Source organism: Lissotriton vulgaris, chromosome 6 (genome assembly GCF_964263255.1).
Source record: "Lissotriton vulgaris chromosome 6, aLisVul1.2, whole genome shotgun sequence".
Lineage (NCBI taxonomy): Eukaryota > Metazoa > Chordata > Amphibia > Caudata > Salamandridae > Lissotriton > Lissotriton vulgaris.
The window spans coordinates 982,223,017-982,243,364 of record NC_141694.1 but is presented as its reverse complement, the minus strand read 5'-3'; positions in this window follow the sequence as shown (position 1 = coordinate 982,243,364).

Genomic DNA, 20,348 nt, shown 5'->3' with positions numbered 1-20,348 from the left:
TGCATAGCCCGGTTCAAACCAGTTGCTGGGGCACTCCAGTCCCAGCTCTGGCGCGAAACTGGACAAAGTAATTTATGTGTCTGAAGTCGTAACGTGCTGCATGGTATCAAAGATCCCCCCCTGAAGAAGAGACAGGAGTCCCAAAATGCATTGGTCTTTTTTCGTTTTTTTTTCACCTTTGTTTTGAATGTATATTGATGATTAGCATTTGGTTATAAATTTGCATAATATCTGCTTCTTTTGAAAACATTCTGTAAAAAAAAGGAAAATATTATATATCATGCAATGATTAAAATTGTATGCAGCTAATGTTATTTTTCTTGACTGAATAATCTGAGAAATACTGAAAATTACTGTGATAACGTTAGTATTAACCCTTGTACGCTGTGCTCGTATTAGCCCAGGTCGCTGGTCGGGGCCTGGCCACTTTTTCTAGCATGAGCTGAGCCTGTCTGCAGCTTTCGGAACCATGTCCTTATAGCTGTTCTATGATATAGCCATACCATATACTCTTAAGTGCATTATTATCCTCGCGGTTGAATGCTAACTTTGGTTTGGCTTTATCAAAACATGTCTTGTAAGGTGTCAAACGCTTTGGAATACTACCCCCTCGCCAGTTCTGGCAACGGGGGTAGCATTCCACCCTTCTAGAGGGAGAAGACATGTTGTTCCCACTAAACCCGGTTAAAGTTAACCAGAGCCTCAGCATCACAAAATGGATGCTGCTGCCACAAACACAAGTCTGACCTCCTGCTGCTGGGAGTCCTTTTCCTGTCTTGGGAGGTGCTAGCACCACCCCAGACAGGCCATAGTGTATTGGGGCTGGGAGGGCTGAATGAAATGAGACACTGCCTGGGGCACACAAGGTGTCCCATGCATAGCCCCGTTCAAACCAGTTGCTGGGGTACTCCAGCCCCAGCTCTGGCGCGAAAATGGATAAAGGGAAAGGGGTGTAACCACCTCCTTCCCTGGTCCCACCCATAGGAGGGACCTAGCAGGTAATCCAGCCCCTCAGATTAGTATTTAGGTAGGAGCTGAGTCAAGAGACTTTAGATTTATCCTGAACTGAAACTTTAAATGAAACTCTGGACCTTCGACATTCTACTCGACATAGAAGACTGAAGAATCTCCCTTGTGGTCAAAGAGTGACCACCCTGTGCAAGCAGGCCCCATCAAGCGATCAATGGTTTGCTTTCTCGACGCTCCCGCCGGAGCCCGAGCACAGAGCCTGACAAGACCCGGACCCAGACTTCCTTCAGCCCGATCCACAGCCACAGCAAAGCTGAGACCCGTGGAGGCAACGAGAGACGTGGGACCGGCCATCTTGGAAAGCCTGCGAATTGCTTCCCGTGCAACTTCGGAGGCACCCTCGAAGTTGTGCATTGGGGATTGAGAAGCCCCAGCCCGAGCATCATCTGCACCGAAGATCAGCCCTCCACACTCCACGAGTGCTGCATGGGGCCCTTCTGCATTTTCCTGCTCGACGCGTCTGTCTTGCTCCAGGCTGGCCCTCGCTTTCCTGAAAAGGAGAAGCCCATCAGACTTGGCTGGTCGGATCCAGAAGCCATCTTCAAATCCTGTGTGGGTTGCCTTAGCCAAGGCTTGTTGACTCCAATCCGGAAGCCGACACTGCCGACAGCGAGATCCTACATGGGACAGTCCGTGCCCAGCTCCTGGTCGTCGTCGACACCTCCTGGTCCACGTGGCTGCAGAGACAAGCTTCACGACATCACCTGATTGCTTCACGACATCGCCTGGTTCCTTCCTGGTTCCTTCCTGGTCACTGGCTAGTGACCCAGGCTCTGTCCCCTCTGCTTTCAGGTACTCTTCAACCTCGATCCGCCCTTGGATCCAACCGTACACTTCTCTCCTGGTCGCCTGCAGCATCTTTCTTCAAGGCTCCATAGGATTCAGCGACAAAACCCGACACACTTTGACACCTATGCACCCGCTTCCTGTGGGTGAGGTAACGCGAGTACTCCTGCTTCCTATCCTTTGGTAGTACAGCGTAGCCCCAGCGATTCCCTAGGCCTATCCTTTTTTCGTGACGTGGTTCTTATACCACTATTTTAGTATATGGTTTGAAGTGCCCCTAGGGCCCTACTGTATATTGTGCAACTTATTGTATAATAATTAAGTATCTTGTTATGTGCTTGTGCCTCTGACCTCATAAAGAGTTCAGAGGGGTTGTGTTAGAAATAAATACATATATATTTTATATATAACCTGTGTGGTGTCCTTTCATTTGGTATTAAAAGGGTTACATATGGTAAAACAGCTGGCTTTACATGCCCTCTGAAGATTTAGCCTAAGACTGCTTTGTCCATGCTACCTCTAGGATAGCTGGTCTACAAGGTTGACTTTACAACCATCACCATAAGGGTTGTTTGGACTGATACAGGGTGCCCACTAGAATAGTGGACATCAAATATCAGGCCAACTTCTCACACCGGCTTATGCATAACTAAATCAAAACAGACTAGTGCAATGGAAAGGTCGTATTGGTGTAGCTAAGAAAAACACAAAACAACAGGAATTGGATATGGATAGCACCAACACTATTAGGCAAACAAAACAGCAACCAATCAATGACCTAACCAGCAGCATGCTTGTTGAGACACATACAAGAAACCAACGGGGAGCTACATTAGAATTCACAACTATGTCCCCGTCAGTTGTCACCAGCAACCAGAACTCTGAAAAAGAAAGCACCTGTGACACTAGCTGCACAAGAAGTAATTACCACATGTAAGAGGCCAAAAATAAAAATCCCCAAATTCAGGCATTGGCTGGTGCAAGATTAAAGATACTTACATTCATCAGCCTGTGACTGTAAGAAAATGCCCTTTTTAGGTTTCTCCCACACATCACTTGCACTGTGCTTGTGAAATCTATAGTATTTAATATAAATCTTAAAAGGGGCTTACATCCTGGCCTCACTTTTTGTCGGGGCTCGAGTCTCCGCACAGAAACTCCAATATCCACAGGAGCAAAGCAAGAGTCTTTTCTCTCCCCTGAGATCCTGTTACTCTCTGACACTATACTCAGACGGGAAGAGCAGTATCCCTAGGGAGTGAAGAAACGTAGTCAGACCACCTAGGAACTACCTGACCAATCCAAAGGGACGATGGGGCAAAGCAAGAGGTAAAAGGAACCTGCAGCAAAAGACAAGATTAAAAAGAGCAGGTTAAAGAAAATACTCTATTAAACTACAAGTATTATTGACCCTATCATAAGTTCAGACTGTGTACTTTCACTTACTCACAATGGTCAGTATACAAGTGGTGCTTGTTAGGAAAAGTTCCTATTCAATTCATTAAAAAAGGAAATAGAAACCAGAGAATTCCCTAGACAGGATGAGTTGGACTTGCCACTAGTATATTTCAAAGGCATACGTCTGCCAATGTTCCCAGCTGAAGCAGTCCCGGTATATACCGTCTCACAGATCCTACCAGGGCAGGCAGTGTAACTTCCCTCACTTTATTACAGCATAGAGTGATATAATCAATCCATAAAAAGTGACACAGCAGGGTAAATTCCTTGGTGCTCACATGACTCGTCCTTTGCGGAGTCTCAAAATAACACAGACAATGAGCTCAGCGTAGGTTCACACTGTACTTCAAATCCTTGGGTAATGAAAGGCAGCAGCGTGTTAGAGAGTGAGAGGGCAACCTTGATCTTAGCAGGAATGAAAGGAAAAATTGCAGCCAGCGCTAGCTCGTGCTCTAGAGAAAAAGGCCAACAAAATTAGGATTGAGAGCGTCCTCGCGCTTGCCGGTGAAAGCAACCAAAGAACTGAAAGCAGCGTGACCTCTCGCATGCTGTCAGAAAGAGACCAGTGAAATTGATTAACAGTTAGCACAGCGCGTCCTCGCGCTTGCCGTCGGAAAGGATTAAAAAAAGAACACAGCGCGTCCTCACGCTGGCCGTCAGAAGGATTACCAAATAAAAAAACTCAGCGCGTCCTCGCGCTTGTCTTCGGAAAGGATTCACAAACAGGTGCAAACAACAGCACTTCCTAGCGCTATAGAAAGATGTTCCATGAGCAGGTCCAGGGTACTGCACACGTGGAGAGGAGAGACAGAGATTCGAACAGGAAACAGAGGCGTGGTCCAACCAGGAAGTAAAGTCAAGCACTAGGGACCGGGCACTCACAGCTAATAAGCTGTGTTGGTCAGCTGAAAAGACCCCGGTGCAGTATGGGAAAGCACACCAGCCACCTACCTCTCTGATGCATTATGGGAGGGGTAGTTTGACTTAGGACGTAGACAAGGTACCAGAATCCTGATTGTTAACACTTTTGATTGGTTAGTGTGCTTGCCACTAACTTTTACTCTGTTTCTATTGGCTGAAGCGTACTATTTCCTGTTGTTTCTCGTGTGCTTGCTTCTCATATCAGTGTCCCAGGGCCCAAGTACTGTTTTCATCCGCTTGGTCAAACTTTTTTTTTGGAGCTTTTGCGATCACAGCGCTTGTTTTGTTTGTCATCTGTCCTTTACCTAATCTCCCGTTGCTGCACGCATTTCATGAGAAAGCATGTTTCCCAACCCCCTCCCGTTGTTCGTTCTTTTATTTTATCAATTTAAGATAGCGCGAAGGTGATTTGCCCAGAATTACAGGGTGTTGAGCCTCCGGCACATACTCGAACCTTGTTCTCCAGCTTCAAGGTCCCCGCTCTAGCCCTTACACTATATTCTCTTCTCGAATAGGGATGATCAGCATATAAGATGGCTGCAACTTCTGTGGAACGCACAATTAAAAGGCATTTCCATTATGCGTTCTAAAACAGCACCGCCCATCTTTTTTGTGTACCACGCTGTTTTTACTTGCTTCCAAACACATACGAGTGCATGTGTTTGCACTGCAATTACTTAACATTTTTTCTTATTTGGTCAGGTAGCAAATGACGCGCACTTTACACTTGCTCTGCTTTGACGCTTGTAATCCCTTCTGCTTCCTGCCATGCGCTTGCTCTTAGGTCGCTGCATGCCTGCAAGGAGCGACCACGCAGATGAGCTCTGCTGCAACTCCCATGACACTGAATGAGGCATTTTATTTAGTTTGTCTTTTCCCTCTTCACTCCAAACGTGAAAAAGAAATTGGGTAATCATTAGTGGCACCTTATGTTAGTCTGCAATGGCAACAAGGTCACTGATTAAGTAAGGGAACATGGAGCAAAGCTGGCCAGGCCTTAATGGTCCTGCTTGCCAGTACAGATACCATTGCTGACAGAGCCAACCATGTTGCTGTAATTGCTTACAGGACCACGTCCATGGATATGTGCTGTGTTGCTCTGGTGTCCAGTCCATCAGCTTCTGTCATATAAGCAGCAGGGGGCTTCATTTGATGAGATCCTCAGATGAATCGCGCAATAAGGCCACATAAACAAGCTTATCTTCAAAAACTATCCTTGCAAAGGTACACAAAACATGATATATGCCAAAATTTGTATTAAATACGGTTTGTTTTAAAAATCTTAGCCATGAATAAAATGTGCTTATTTTGCAAGTTTGCATGCACTACTACAAACAAGGCAATATCTGCCAGAGAACATTTCATCTTATGAGCCAAGACAACAAAACAGGCGAGCAACTATAAATCACCTGTAGCATGGAGATGTGGTGTGGTGCAGTACATGCACACAGAGACATAGAACTCAAGGCACTGTTACACACACACACACACACACACACACACACACACACACACACACACACACACACACATGCATAAGCACACAAAAACAAAGGTATATGCTCAGGCACTCATGCATGCGTGCACACACTACAAGACACCAAGCACCATACAGGCATAAATGCACATACACGAAAATGCATGCACCCATGACACTTAATTTTGCCGCATCAGTAGCCAGATATGCAGAGAGAAGTAGAAGGTCTGGCCAGGGTCCCCAACAATGGGGGCTTGGGGTTTTGGGATTCCTAGTTGTGGGGGGAGGTGTCATTCAGCATAGAGGTACAGGCTTTAGTAGACCCAGACTATGAAGATATCTCGTCAAAGACAGGTGAGAGGGTCTGCCTTCTGGAAATGCAGCTCCCCCCTACCCAGCAGACGTCCGCACTGGTATCAGACCACTGACTCATGCCCTTAGACCTCAGTCTGCATCATCAGACCCATCAGACCCACAATCTGCCCAATGAACCCCCACTACATCGCCAGTTAGACCCTCTGGGCCTCATCAGACTGATTGCCATGTCCTATTGAACCCTGCCCCACCAGCCTGACCTCTCCAAGCTCATTCTACACTGCTTAATTTGTTAAAAAAAAAAAAAGTGCCAGAGCTCTCATCAGGAGGCGACTGCAGCTTGCACCACACATTTCCCCTGCCATGCTGTCAATGATAGTAACAACACAACTACTAACCATCACACTCTTACAGGTCTGACAATTCGGACTATTTCAGACCCCCAAAGCTATACGAATGGCTTGGGAAACAGGTAATAGTTAATATATATTGAATCAATAATTAACAATTGTTATGGTCATCTCTAAATTGGGCAGACAGGAACGTGATACTCACCAAAAAGTGCTTTGATGCCTTGTCAGGGGTAGTAAGTGCTATATAAATATAATTACAATTACACTGAATTCACAAGAGTGCTGAGGTGGCAGTCGTGCACGGTGCGCCTTGCCTGCCAGCGCACTCATTTTGGACCCTTCATTTATCATTGTTAGACGTTCCCACACCCCCAGATAGGAAGTCATCTGATTCATTGTCATGTCTTTGAATGTCACTTTTTTGTTACTCAGTCCTACTTGAACGTTTCACAGAAAAAATCCTGACATGCTTGGGAGTCATTACCGTGGGCTGAGCATGAATACACTTACCGCATTCACAACCATGGGAGGATTTATACGATACAATGCTGTGCGCATCTTAAATTAGCGGTGTGTGTTGCATGTGCTACTATTGTTTTATCGCATCCATGTCTCTCTCGTTTTATTCACTGCAAGGGAGTAAGCGCAGGCCCCAGCAATGCAGAGTGCCAACTACCTTTCAGCCAAAAGCATATGATCCTCCATGAGACTATGGGAGTGTCAGGGGCCCTTGACCACATTCTGCAGGGAGGCCGTAACATTTTGTGTTACACCACTGCCCCATCGATACTGTGGATTTGTTATTCAGGGAGCACACCAGCTGTCATAGTGCACCACCTGAACTAATGTTTAAATCATCTGTAACAGCTTGTAAAAATAGTTTCTACGGGAGATACTAAGTTCTCAGAACCATGCAGCAACCTCAACCACTGCAGTAACATATTCAGACTACATGCCCTGGTAGAAGTTTGCTGGCTCTGGTGTTGGAAAGAAGCCTGTTTAAGGTACACTGTACGGTTCACAACTACCACAGGAAGATGTTTATATACTTTCACCAAAGCACCTGTGGCCACTGCATTCTTCTTACCATTTACAGAACCCAAAATATACAAATGTTTTTCACCATGTAGGTGTGCTGGGAGAAATGGGTGTAAAGTGTCCTTGCAGCTTTGAAGATGCTGTGCATTACAGTATTACATTTTACAGGCTTTGGGGCACAGCAAAGGTTATTCAGAGAAAACGTTATGATATGGTTGGTGAATGTTGATGGCTGTATTTCATTTTAGCTCACTCAGCCAAAACTTCCAACAAAAAAAACGTATTAATCACATAGGCGAAAATATTGCATTTGCCAATGCTTGTTTACTTGGTTACCCCCATTTTTTTGCTAGATTTTTCTGATTGTTTTTGGACTATGCACACTGGGACACTGCAGTTGAGTGTCTAGTGTAGGTGTTTTGACCCCCAAAAGCAGTTCAACTTGATATACACCTAGTTGGCATACTTAACTACTGTAAGTCTATAGAATATTGTACAACATTGTACAAGCCTGTATTTTGAAATTATTAGAGATTTTCTGCACATGTTGTGCCGCCACTAAAGTGACAATACAATGTTTGTCTCCAGGCCTTGCCCTGCAGCCTCGGTATGTAGTTTGAAAACTGCCAATCCAATCTGGCAAAATAAAGCTCTTGCAAGGCCTAAATCTTCCTTTTTAATACTCCTGACTCACCATTGAGGTAGGCCTTTAATGCACATAAGGCAGGGTGCATGGTATTTGAAAAGTATGGCATGTATATTTTATTGTTTACATGTTCTGGCAGGGAAAACTCTCCAGAGTCGGTTTTCACTGTAGCAAGGCTGGCTCTTCCATAGGAAAACACTGCTTTACTTTATCACACCTTGTCAAAGGGAGCCCTGCACAGAACAAGAATGGTTCTGCTATGTTGGTGCTCAGTAAAACACACAGGAAGTGCAACAAAAATGGGTAGGCCCACCCCTGGAAACTTTACTCCAATGGTTAGGAAGTGTCCAGGAGTTTCCCCCACCTACAGGCACGCACTGGGCATAAAGGTGGCTTCTTGGTACCCTCTTTAGAACACTGTTAGACTTTTGGGAGACATAAGAAGGACTGCATCTGCTGTTGGAAAAAGCTACCAAAAGCCCTCTTTCCTGGGAGAGCCCAGCTGACCAGGTGGAACTGGACCAGCCCTAAACACTGCAGGTGAATTCTTCTGGATTTAGTCATGACCGCTAAGAGGTGTACCTAGATAGGTGTACAGTACATTTTATGATCTTTTGTTCATTATTGCAAGTCCTTTTTAGTTCCAATTTTATGTCTCCTTAATTTTAGATCATACAAGAAGGACTTCTTGTACTTACAGCAGTTAGGTTCGGTTAAAGTTTGCTGTGCTGTTATTAGCTTTATCAGATGTTCATTAATTCTTAGAAAAATATATTCTTAACCAGATTTTGTTATAATTCTCATTTCTCTGTATTTTACAGAATAAGCTGAACATTTTTAGGACGGTTTGATCTGTTTTTGACTGTTTTACCTAACCATGAATAATGGATCATGCGTTTTTTAGACAATTTAATCATTATTTTCATTCTTAATTTGCACTGTTCGTTGGAAATTCTTGTGTGATGTGCTTTTATGGCACTACTGCCAAATAATATTTGATTGACGGACTAGGTGTATTTGCAGTAGGCCTTTGTGTATGCCTCGTAAACAGCATCACAATGGAGGGTCTGGATGTTGGCAGTATGAGCCATCCTGGCTTAATGAGGTGGCAGAGCTTTCACCTACTACACTTGTACTTCTAAGGCACTGGCCCAACACACTCACAAAGGAGTTCACACTAGTTTATTGTGTAACTAGACAGACTGGGACTAGGGCAAGGAGGCAGGACATTCCAGACACCTCTGTGGGGGGAAGCTCCAGATGCTTCTTCCAGTTCAAAGTGGCCAACAAGTATTAATATTGGCCACTCAGACCCAACTCTTCAGGTCACATCTGGACCTGTGGAAGACTCAGAAGAGGGGCTTTCCTGATGCAAGAAGGGCTGCCCAGCTGCTCTGCTGGATGAGGAAGGAGGACTGGACCTTCCCCTTGAACTCAGGACCATCAAAGTGACTCATTGGGCCCCAACACCTAGACTCTGCCTACTGTGAGGCTTAACCCCCCCAAGCGCTGCCTCCCCCGTCCTTGACCCTCGGAAGTGGGGGATAAAGGTATTTGGCCAGCCCAGCTGTGGCCTCTTTCAGAACCGACGCAGTGCAACCTAACCTGGAGCAGCCATTGCAGCTTCCCATCTGAACCAACACAGCTTGAAAAAACTTGATGCAGGAATCTACATTGCTCCTCGCTGCACGGTCCAAAGCCCCACATCCAGGACAAAAGGTACAATTCTCAGTGGGTCTAACCAGGTTCCTGTATTCGGCCCATGCTCAAACTTGTGACTTTGTCCTAGATCGGCTCGACCAGATAACTCCAGTTGGCACTTTGTGCTTCTAGGCACTTCTTTTGACCTAAATCTTAAAAATTGCATATCATCGTTTTGGTGGCAAATAATTGATTACATGTTACTCTATGTTATTCTAAATTGGTGTGGGGTCTTTCTTGCGTTGTGTTTTCACTTTATTACTGTTGAAGTGCTGCATAAATACTTTACACATTGCCCCCAAGTTAATCCTGACCTAAGTTGTGCACTGGTTAAGCACAGGTTAACCCTTTCGATGCTGATGACGAGCTCAGCTCGTCATCACCCACGGGTGTCGTGTGCTGATGACGAGCTGAGCTCGTCATAGTGCCACTAAAATGGCATTTTCCAGCACAGGACGGGAAAACTGCCAGCAGCCATGTGGTTAATTTAGTGACTTTTTGTGTTTCATCCTGAAAGATTGTGGTTGTTGCTTGAGTAGGACTCACACCCCCTCAAACAATAGCCAACCCAGAGGTAGGAAACCTCTAAATTAACATGGACTCAAAGCAGTCAATGAATGAACAAGTGGATAAGGTATGTACATCAAGCTTTCTCACAATGAAAACACTGTGGCACATATAGCTGCACCTATAATGTCCCCACAAAGTTCAAGCTACCATCTCACTAGCCAATCAAAAATGAATTATGCTAATGGTCTATAGCACAGCTCACCTTTGTCAACTAAGAGAAGATTACAGAAAATTCAGAATGCTGCTTCTAGACTTCGCCTACATGTAAAGCCGCAAGCACACATATCCCCGCCTTGAGGACCCTGCACTGGTTACCAGTTCCTAGAAGACCTACCTTGAAGCTGCTTTGTATCACACACAAAGCAAAACATGGCAAGGATCACTTCGTTAGGAAGATAATCAACAAATACACACAACAAAGGAACCTTAGCAGGAAAATAGCTCTCGCCTCAAAATTCCCACAAACAAGAAAAACATGGGTGGAACATCTTTCTCTGTTTAAGCACCCAAATGATTGAATTCACTACCCATAAACATATGTTCTACTGAAAACCATCGCAATTTTAGAAGATTAATCAAGAGCTGGCTGTTTCCCACATCACTATATACAATACAACAGTGTACCACAAAAGTATACACAGACAAGACAAACTAAGCATATCACAGGATGGAGATGAGTTTGACATTATACACGTCTCGGTAAAGTGAACTATGCTCCTGTTATAAGCAAATACATTTATATAAGGGGATAAAATGTATATTACATCACACGATAAATGTGTAGATCAGACAATGTCAAAATTGCTCTGTCTATGTACATATAGATGCACAGATAGAGGTGTTTATGCCTTCAACCTTTGCCCATTCCTCCTCTCTCTGACTCATACCTAAACTTTCTGATTACTTTAAACTCCAAAACATCCGTCTGAAACATTCCCCTCCCTTTTAGCCATTTTACCCAACTAACAGGCGCATACAACCAATACTTCCAAATAAACGTTCTTCTTTCTTTTTTAATTTAATTACCATCATTCTATCCCTATTCTAAACTCTACTAAGCTCACAAGAAATAAAAAGTGCAAACCTAACACAACTATTGCACAAAAAACACTTATTACTAATCTACTGTTAAACTTTGGTTCTGGAGTAGCGTGCTACTTGACACAAAGCTCTTGAAGGCCTCTTCAGGGGTAGTAAGCACTATATATATATATACATATATATATATATATATATACACATATATGAACAAGACAGCTTTGCTGTCGAAACGCGTTACTTTGCTGGAATAAAACTGCGGTGAACTTTATCCTGAGTGCGAGCTTTCCTGTGAAGGATTATTGTGTGGTATTGATTACCGAGTGATCCGCTCGGTGTTGCGCTCGCCATCTGTCAATGGGCCCCGGACTTCAGTAGACGGGTCGTTTTTCTTGATATATATATATATATATATATATATATATATATATATATATATATATATATATATATATACTCTCTCGAAGGAAGAGGCCTGTGACACACAATCCTCCTAAAAGCATTCCCCTATGCAATCGTATGCTAAGCCTTAGACTAGCTTTTCTATCTGGTGTGGAGAGGCAGTTTGCTATCCAGTGTCTCATGACCCATTTAATGATTCTCGATTTTTTTGAAGGAAGGTTTTTCTAAAGGCTTAGCACCCTCTACTTAAACTGCAATTAGGTGTTATTGAGTATCTAGAGTGCTACTTCAGGAAATATGCATTGTGAGTACTATGAGCTCAGGTATGAAAATAAGGAAAATGCTACTTACCAGTATGCATCGGTTCTTGGCATGTAGAGTTGTAGATTCATATACCTTTGCACAGATCGCCATCTGGTGTTGGGCTCGGATGTTTGCACTTTGTTTTTGTCTGGGAAGAAGTCTTTGTAGGCACGAGGTAGGTGCCTCCGCCCTAGGATGATAGTGCGCATGGGCATCGACTCCATCCTTAGATTAGTAGAAAGAGATGTCCATGTGTAATGTATCTAAGTAGATAGCACTGGAACAGTTAGTGGTATCCGGGGAGGCGGGTGGGCGTATACGAATCTGCAGCTTTACATGCCAACAGATGCATACTGGTAAGTACCATTTTCCGTTCAAGGCATATGAGCTGCAGAGTGTATACTTTTGCATAGACTATGTAGCAGTCACTACCTTTATCTGTTGCAGTGGTTTTAAAAAGTGTTCTTAAAACAGCCTGGCCCACACTAGCTTGTTGTTTTGCTTGCACATCTACAGAATAGTGTTTTGTGAAAGTGTGTGGTGTAGCCCAAGTTGCTGCTTTGCAGCTGTCATCTAGGGGAATGTTCCCTAAGAATGCCATGGAAGCCCCTAGTTTGCGTGTGGAATGAGCTCTAGGGGGAATGGTTAGTGTGCGTTTTGCTTTGATATAGCATAATTGAATGCATTTAACAATCGACTTTCCAATTCCTGTCTTTGAGATGGGATTGCCTTTATGAGATGGGGAGAAAGCCACAAATAGTTGTTTGATCTTTCTTAAGAATTTTGTCCTTTCAATGTAGTAGAGTATTGCTCTTTTAACGTCTAACGTGTGAAGAGCTTGTTCTGCCACTGAGTCTGGTTGAGGGAAAATACTGGGAACCCAACACACTGGTTGAGATGGAAGGCAGATAAGACTTTGGGTAAAAATTTAGGGTTAGTCCTAAGAACCACTTTGTTATGATGGATTTGTAAAAATGGTTCTTGTATGGTTAATGCTCGGAGTTCACTAACTCTCCTGAGAGATGTGATAGCTACCAAAAAGGCTACCTTCCAAGTTAGGAACTGTAGTTCGTATTTGTGGAGAGGTTCAAAAGGGGGACCCATGAGTCTGGTAAGGACCACATTTAGGTTCCACACTGGAGAGGGTGGGCCTCTGGGTGGAATTATTCTCTTACGTCCTTACATAAAAGCTTTGATAGCAGTCACTCGAAACAAAGACAAATGTTGTCTGGAGATGGCTGCTATGGCAACTATGTGTAGCCTAATAGATGTATATGCTAGGTTACATTGTTGTAGACGCAATAGGTAGCAGATAATATTCTGAATAGAATCATTTAATGGATTAATTTTGTTGTTTGTGCAATAAATGACAAATTGTTTCCATTTTGCTGCATAGCATGCTCTGGTGGTAGGGCGTCTAGCTTTTTTAATGATATTCATCCAGTCTGGCGGAAGATTTAGGTAGCCAAACTCTAAGACCTCAGATGCCAGATCGCAAGGTGAGTTGATTGGGATCTGGATGTCTTATCTCTCCATGGTTCTGAGTGAGAAGCTTGGGTTGGGATGTAGTTTTTGATGAGGAACTACTGATAGTTCCAATAGGATTGGTTGTCGGGTCCATGTTGGAGCAACTAGGATCATTGTGAGGGAATGTTGTTTGAGTTTCTGAACCACTTATGGAATGAGTGGGAGAGACTGAAAAGTTTAAGCAAATTTGCCTGACCAGTTCATCCATAGCGCATTGCCTTTGGACAATGGGTGTGGATACCTGGACGCGAAAGTTGGGCTTTTTGTGTTTTGGTGTGTGTCGAACACATCCATTTCTGGGTGGCCCCATATGTGAAAGAATGGATGAAGAACTTAAGTATGAAGTTCCCATTTGTGGATCTGCTGTGTTTGATGACTGAGCAGATCTGCTATCTGATTGTGCACACCTGGGAGTTGTTCCGCAAGGAGATATATGTTTTGCGAATGGCCCATCTCCATATGCTCTGAGCTAGGTGTGAAAGCTGCAGAGAGTGTGTTCCCTCCTGTTTCTATATGTAGTACACTGCTGTCATGTTGTCTGTATGGACCAGGACAGCTTTGCCTTGGAGGTTGAGTTGAAAGGATTTTAACGCTAGGAAGATTGCTAACAATTCTAGATAGTTTATGTGGAATTGTCTTTGTTGGGGGGTCCACATTCCCCGGATAGTATGGGTTTGAAGATGAGCTACTCAGCTGGTGAGAGATGCGTCTGCTGTTAGCACTGTCTGTGGAACCGGGTCGAGGAACGGCAGCCCTTTGGAAAGGTTTTGTGTGTGCCACCACTGCAGAGAGTGATGGTTGCGGGCGTCCACCAACACCAGATCTGTCAACTGACTGTGAGCCTGGTTCCACTGACGTGCCAAACATTCCCGTAAGGGATGCATTTGGAGTCTTGCATAAGGGACGAGGAGAATGAAGGAGGACATCATCCTGATTAACTGCATGAACACTCGTGCTGGTAGGGAGTGTAGAGGCTGACATTTTTGGATTAGAGCCTGTATGGCGCTTATCCTGACTGGATTGGGATAGGCTAGAGCTTTTGAAGTGTCTATTGTAGCCCCTAGGTATTGTTGTATGCTGGACGGTTGGAGATGGGATTTGGCAAGGTTTACTGTGATTCCCAAGCTGTGAAGAAGCTGAATTGTGTTGTGTGTGTGTTGCATACAGCTGCTGTGTGATTTGGCTTTTATGAGTCAGTCGTTCAGATAAGGGAAGACATCAATATGCTGTCTCCTTAGTGGGCTGCAACTACTGTGAAGCATTTGGTGAAGACTCTGGGTGCTGAAGTGATCCCGAATGGGAGGACTTTGAATTGGTAGAGCTGACCATCTACCAGAAATATGAGATATTTCCTGTGAGCGGGGTGAATGGGAATATGGAAGCAGGCGTCCTTTAGATCCAGAGTGGAGAGAAAGTCATCCTGTTCCGCTCCTTTCTAGATGACCGCTCCTTCTGTGTTGCCATCCCTCCCTTCAAGTCCAATTTCCAACCGCTGGCCATGGGGGTTCCGCAAGGGTCCTCGCTGAGTCCCACGTTGTTCAATCTTTACGTGAGACCGCTGGCTGATGTCGCTAGGCAGTGGGGCCTAACTTTGGTCTCATATGCCGACGACACACAGCTGGCGGTTACTCTCAGCAGGGACGCGGAGATTGAGGCCCCTAGGTTTCAGTCTGGACTGAAGGCGGTGGCCAGCTGGTTGACAGGCAACTGTCTCCAGCTAAATGCCACAAAAACGGAGGTGATGGTTGTCGGTAAGGGAGTGGAGATGTGGGGTGACCAATGGTGGCCTTCAGAGCTGGGACCCACTCCGACCCCGGTACCGGAGGTGAAAAACCTGGGAGTCTGGCTGGATGCGGGCCTTTCCTTTGTAGGGCACACTAAAAAAACTGCGGCCTGTTGTTTTGGACTGCTAAGGGGCTTGAGACCTGTTCTCAAGTTCTTTGACGCCCCGACCAGGCAGCTAGTGATCCAGGCAACTATCATCTCTCGCCTGGATTATGCTAGCTCTCTTCTGGCTGGGGCCAACCAGGCCGAGTTAACCCGTTTACAGCGGGTTCAGAATGCTGCGGCTAGGGCGATTGTTGGCTTGCCCAGATTCAGCTCGGTGGCAAATGTCCTTCGTTCCCTACACTGGCTCCCTGTAAGGAAGCGCATCCTCTTTAAGGTTTTGTGCCTTGCCTTTAAGATTCTGAGAGGTATAGGCCCGGAAATCTTATCTAGCTGTCTCTCCTTTTGCGTCCCCACCCGTACCCTCCGTTCCCAGGGCTTGGCCCTTGCTGTAGTCCCCAGATTCAGGCTCAGTCGCATGGGAGGCCGCTCGTTTAGTGTAAAAGCTGCGTCAGTATGGAACTCCCTTCCTGTTGAAATCCGCTTGCTGGAGGACCTCTTGACTTTCCGGAGGGCTATAAAAACATTCCTGTTTTAGCTGCTTTTATGTTTCTCCATTTTTTCTGTTGTGTTATGTTCTACCTTGTCTCTGCGCTGGGACGCTCCTTGGCTGGAGTATCTGTGCGCATAATAAATTAATATAACATAACATAACATATAACATAACATAACGTAGTGGGAGCACCTGTTGGAGAGTGACCATGTGAAAGTGGTCTGACTGAATGTAGAGGTTTAGTGGTCTGAAGTCCAGTATGGGCCTGAGGGAGCGGTCCTTTTTTGGGATTAGGAAATACAGCGAGTAAACCCCTTAGCCTTGATGAGGCAAGGGGACTGTTTCTATTTCATGTTTCTGTGAAGAGTTAGATGTTCCGAGGACATGGGACGCTGTCTGGGAGGAATGTTTGGGGGGTAGAAGTGAGTTCCAGGCAATAATCATACTGGATAATTTGTTTTACCCACTTGTCTGTTGTGATGGAATTCCAGACAGGTAGGAATTGTAAGAGACGTTCCTCGACATGAGTGGAATGATCTGGGGGAAGTGCAGGGAAGTCGCTGTTTAGTGGTAGGGAAGTCCGGCTATTGTTGCCACAACCTCTCCCTTTATTAGTGTTGCCTCTGTAGCCTCCGCAAAAGTAGGCTTTCGAGGATGTTTGAGTGGGGCTCTTGTAGGAGGAGGAGGGATGTTCTGAACCCATGGTTTTGGAGTCAGCTCTGTAGAAGGAGCGGCAAAAAGAGCATCTAGGGGAAGGAAACAGTAAGGCCCCCATAGACTTAGCAGAATGGGGTTGGCTCGAGCCCAAGCCGGAAGGCTTATGTTTAGATTTCATAGCTGGGCCAACGCGTTTCAGTGCTTCCTGCACCTTCTTCCTGGGCTTATAACAATTCGGTATTGTAAGGCTCTGCAGTTCTTTACTGACGCTGTCTATCGTAGTGCAGCCTCAGGTACATGCGCTTTGTAACGTGTAGTAACTCGCAGTGAGTTATGGGAGCTGTAATCTGCCTTTAATTACCCACAGTGGGTTCCGTAATGCAATGAAAATTATGCACGTTCTCAGTGATTTTAAAGTCCACTGTGATGTCAGGCACTTCAGTGTGCCCCGGAGGTCATCCCAGCTTTGCTAGTAGCAGAAACTTTTGTGCCGTTTTCAGTCAGAGCATTCCCTGGCCCCACGGCCCCTTTCACCAGCGGCTCCGTCCTCAATCTTAAGGTGGTGCTCCTCCCACGGCGAAGCTGTTGTGTGTAAATTTTTTGTGTTCAATGGCTCTGCAGCAGAGAAGCACACGACAACAATGAGGCAATGTTCCTCTTTTATTCATAATACGAAGGTGGTTTAAAATCCGTCATTTTCCTTGCTAGCCGCCAACGCGTTTCAGTGCTTCCTGCACCTTCTTACTGGGCTCATGGTAATTCGGTATTGTAAGGCTCTGCAGTTCTTTACTGACGCTGTCTATCGTAGTGCAGCCTCAGGTACATGCGCTTTGTAGCGCGTAGTATCTCGCAGTGGTTTATGGGAGCTGTAGTCTGCCTTTAATTACCCACAGTGGGTTCCGTACTGCAATGAAAATTATGCACGTTCTCAGTGATTTTAAAGTCCACTGTGATGTCAGGCACTTCAGTGTGCCCCGGAGGTCATCCCATCTTCGCTAGTAGCAGAAACTGTTGTACCGTTTTCAGTCAGAGCATTCCCTGGCCCCATGGCCCCTTTCACCAGCGGCTCCGTCCTCAATCTTAAGGTGGTGCTCCTCCCACGACGAAGCTGTTGTGTGTACATTTTTTGTGTTCAATGACTCTGCAGCAGAGAAGCACACGACAACAGTGAGGTAATGTTCCTCTTTTATTCATAATACGAAGGTGGTTTAAAATCCGTCATTTTCCTTGCTAGCCGTCAACACGTTTCAGTGCTTCCTGCACCTTCTTCCTGGGCTCATGGCAATTCGGTATTGTAAGGCTCTGCAGTTCTTTACTGACGCTGTCTATCGTAGTGCAGCCTCAGGTACATGCGCTTTGTAGCGCGTAGTATCTCGCAGTGGTTTATGGGAGCTGTAGTCTGCCTTTAATTACCCACAGTGGGTTCCGTACTGCAATGAAAGTTATGCACGTTCTCAGTGATTTTAAAGTCCACTGTGATGTCAGGCACTTCAGTGTGCCCCGGAGGTCATCCCATCTTCGCTAGTAGCAGAAACTGTTGTGCCGTTTTCAGTCAGAGCATTCCCTGGCCCCACGGCCCCTTTCACCAGCGGCTCCGTCCTCAATCTTAAGGTGGTGCTCCTCCCACGACGAAGCTGTTGTGTGTACATTTTTTGTGTTCAATGACTCTGCAGCAGAGAAGCACACGACAACAGTGAGGCAATGTTCCTCTTTTATTCATAATACAAAGGTGGTTTAAAATCTGTCATTTTCCTTGCTAGCCGCCAACGCGTTTCAGTGCTTCCTGCACCTTCTTCCTGGGCTCATGGCAATTCGGTATTGTAAGGCTCTGCAATTCTTTACTGACGCTGTCTATCGTAGTGCAGCCTCAGGTACATGTGCTTTGTAGCGTGCTGTCAATGGATTCTCGGTCACCCACGTCGAGGATCGGCTCAGCGATGTCGCTGTCAGCTTTGGAGTCAAAACGGCCCAGCAGCAGGCTTCGGACCCTGGCATAAGTCAGAGCAGCGCTCACGGCTGCGGGCAGATTACGGCGTCGCTCGCTGGCGTCGATGTGGCACGGCGTCCGGCACCGGGTGTACGGTGCAAGTCGGAGCAGCGCTCACGGCTTCGGTGCAGAAGCCGGCGTCGCTCGCCGGCATCAGTGTTGCAATTTCCTTCTGCAGCAGATAAAACCGCAGCTCTAGAAACAGGCAAGCAGAAGGGGTGAAGTCTTGTATCCCTGAGACTTCAGGCAGAAGGCAAGCTCAAGTTCAAGCTCTTGGAGATCTTCCTCAAGATGATGAAAGAACACTCAGTCCTTTTTCTCCTTTCTTTGGCAATGAAGCAACCACTGCAGACCAACAACACACAGAATAGGGGTAGTCTCCTACTTCAGTTTCCCGGTTCTTCTACTCAGCAAAGGTTCGTCTTGAATCCCAGAAGTGATATAAAGTTCTGGGGTCTGGGTCCCCCCATTTATACACCAAAATCATTTGTTTCTGAAGGCAGAGAGTCTCTGTACCTAGTCCAAACCAGTTCTGGTCGGTCCTGGAGCACTTTGTTTACAGGACTCCTTCTTTCCTTTGACAGTGTGGGCCAGGGTCATCAGACACACCACAGGAGGTGGAGCCAGCCTTGTGGAAGGCAGGCACAGCCTATTCAGGTCCCAGGTGCTCCCCTCCCACGACTTCACATGCAGATGGGTCTATTCAGCCCTGTGCTGACTCACCCTGTCTCCTGGAATCCCTCAGCCCCTGTCACTCAAACTCCAGACAAGGAATGCACAACCTAGCAGAGGCAGGTTTGGATAGTTAGGCAAAAAAATACCTACTTTCTAAAAGTGGTATTTTCAAACACAGAATGTTAAAACCAACTTTACTAAAAGATGTATTTTCAAGCATACTAAACTCGAATTTCCACCTAGTTCCCCGAGTCAGTTAGGATTAAAAGATGTTATAATCAAACTGCCCATTCTGGCCTTTGGGGAACAGTTAGCCTTGCAATAGTGAAAAACGAAAATGTCTGTAATTCACTATCAGGACACGCCACACACATCAGGGCTTTTACCTTTTACCTACAATGCACCCTGCCCTTGGGCCTACCTTAGGGGTGACCATTATGTATAAAAGGGAAGGTTTAGGGACTGGCAAGTGGGTGCACTTGCCCAGTCAACATGGCAGTATTAGACTGAACACAGGCTCTGCGATGGCAGACCTGAGACACATTTTACAAGCTGCTCCGGTGGGTGGCACAATCAGTGCTGCACGCCCACCAGCAGCATTTGATTTACAAGCCCTGGGCACACTCAGTGCACTGTACTAGGGTCCGACAAGTAAAGCAAACAAGCCAATCATAGAGTCACTAATCCATACATCAATTTCCAATAGGGAGAGCATATGCACTTTAGCACTGATCAGCAGTGGTAAGTGCCCAGAGTCATAAAACCAATAATGAATGGTTGGTGGTATTGCACTCCGTTAATCAAAGTAGTTCACTTGTGCGGTATGTGTGCTGCACTAGATTGGTGCCTGCCAACACCCTTAATCAATGTATGTAGCCAGGGATCGCGAGATCACAAGGACTCGAGTGCGCACTAACTAAAAGATAAATCTTTCAAAATTTTACAATTGACATAATTTTAATTCAAAATGTTTTGTAACTTATTTCATTTCAGGTTCAAACGAATAAAGCGTGGTTCATTGCAATATATACATAAACAATACACAATTAGTGCCTTTTATCATACATTTTTTCACTGATCAATTG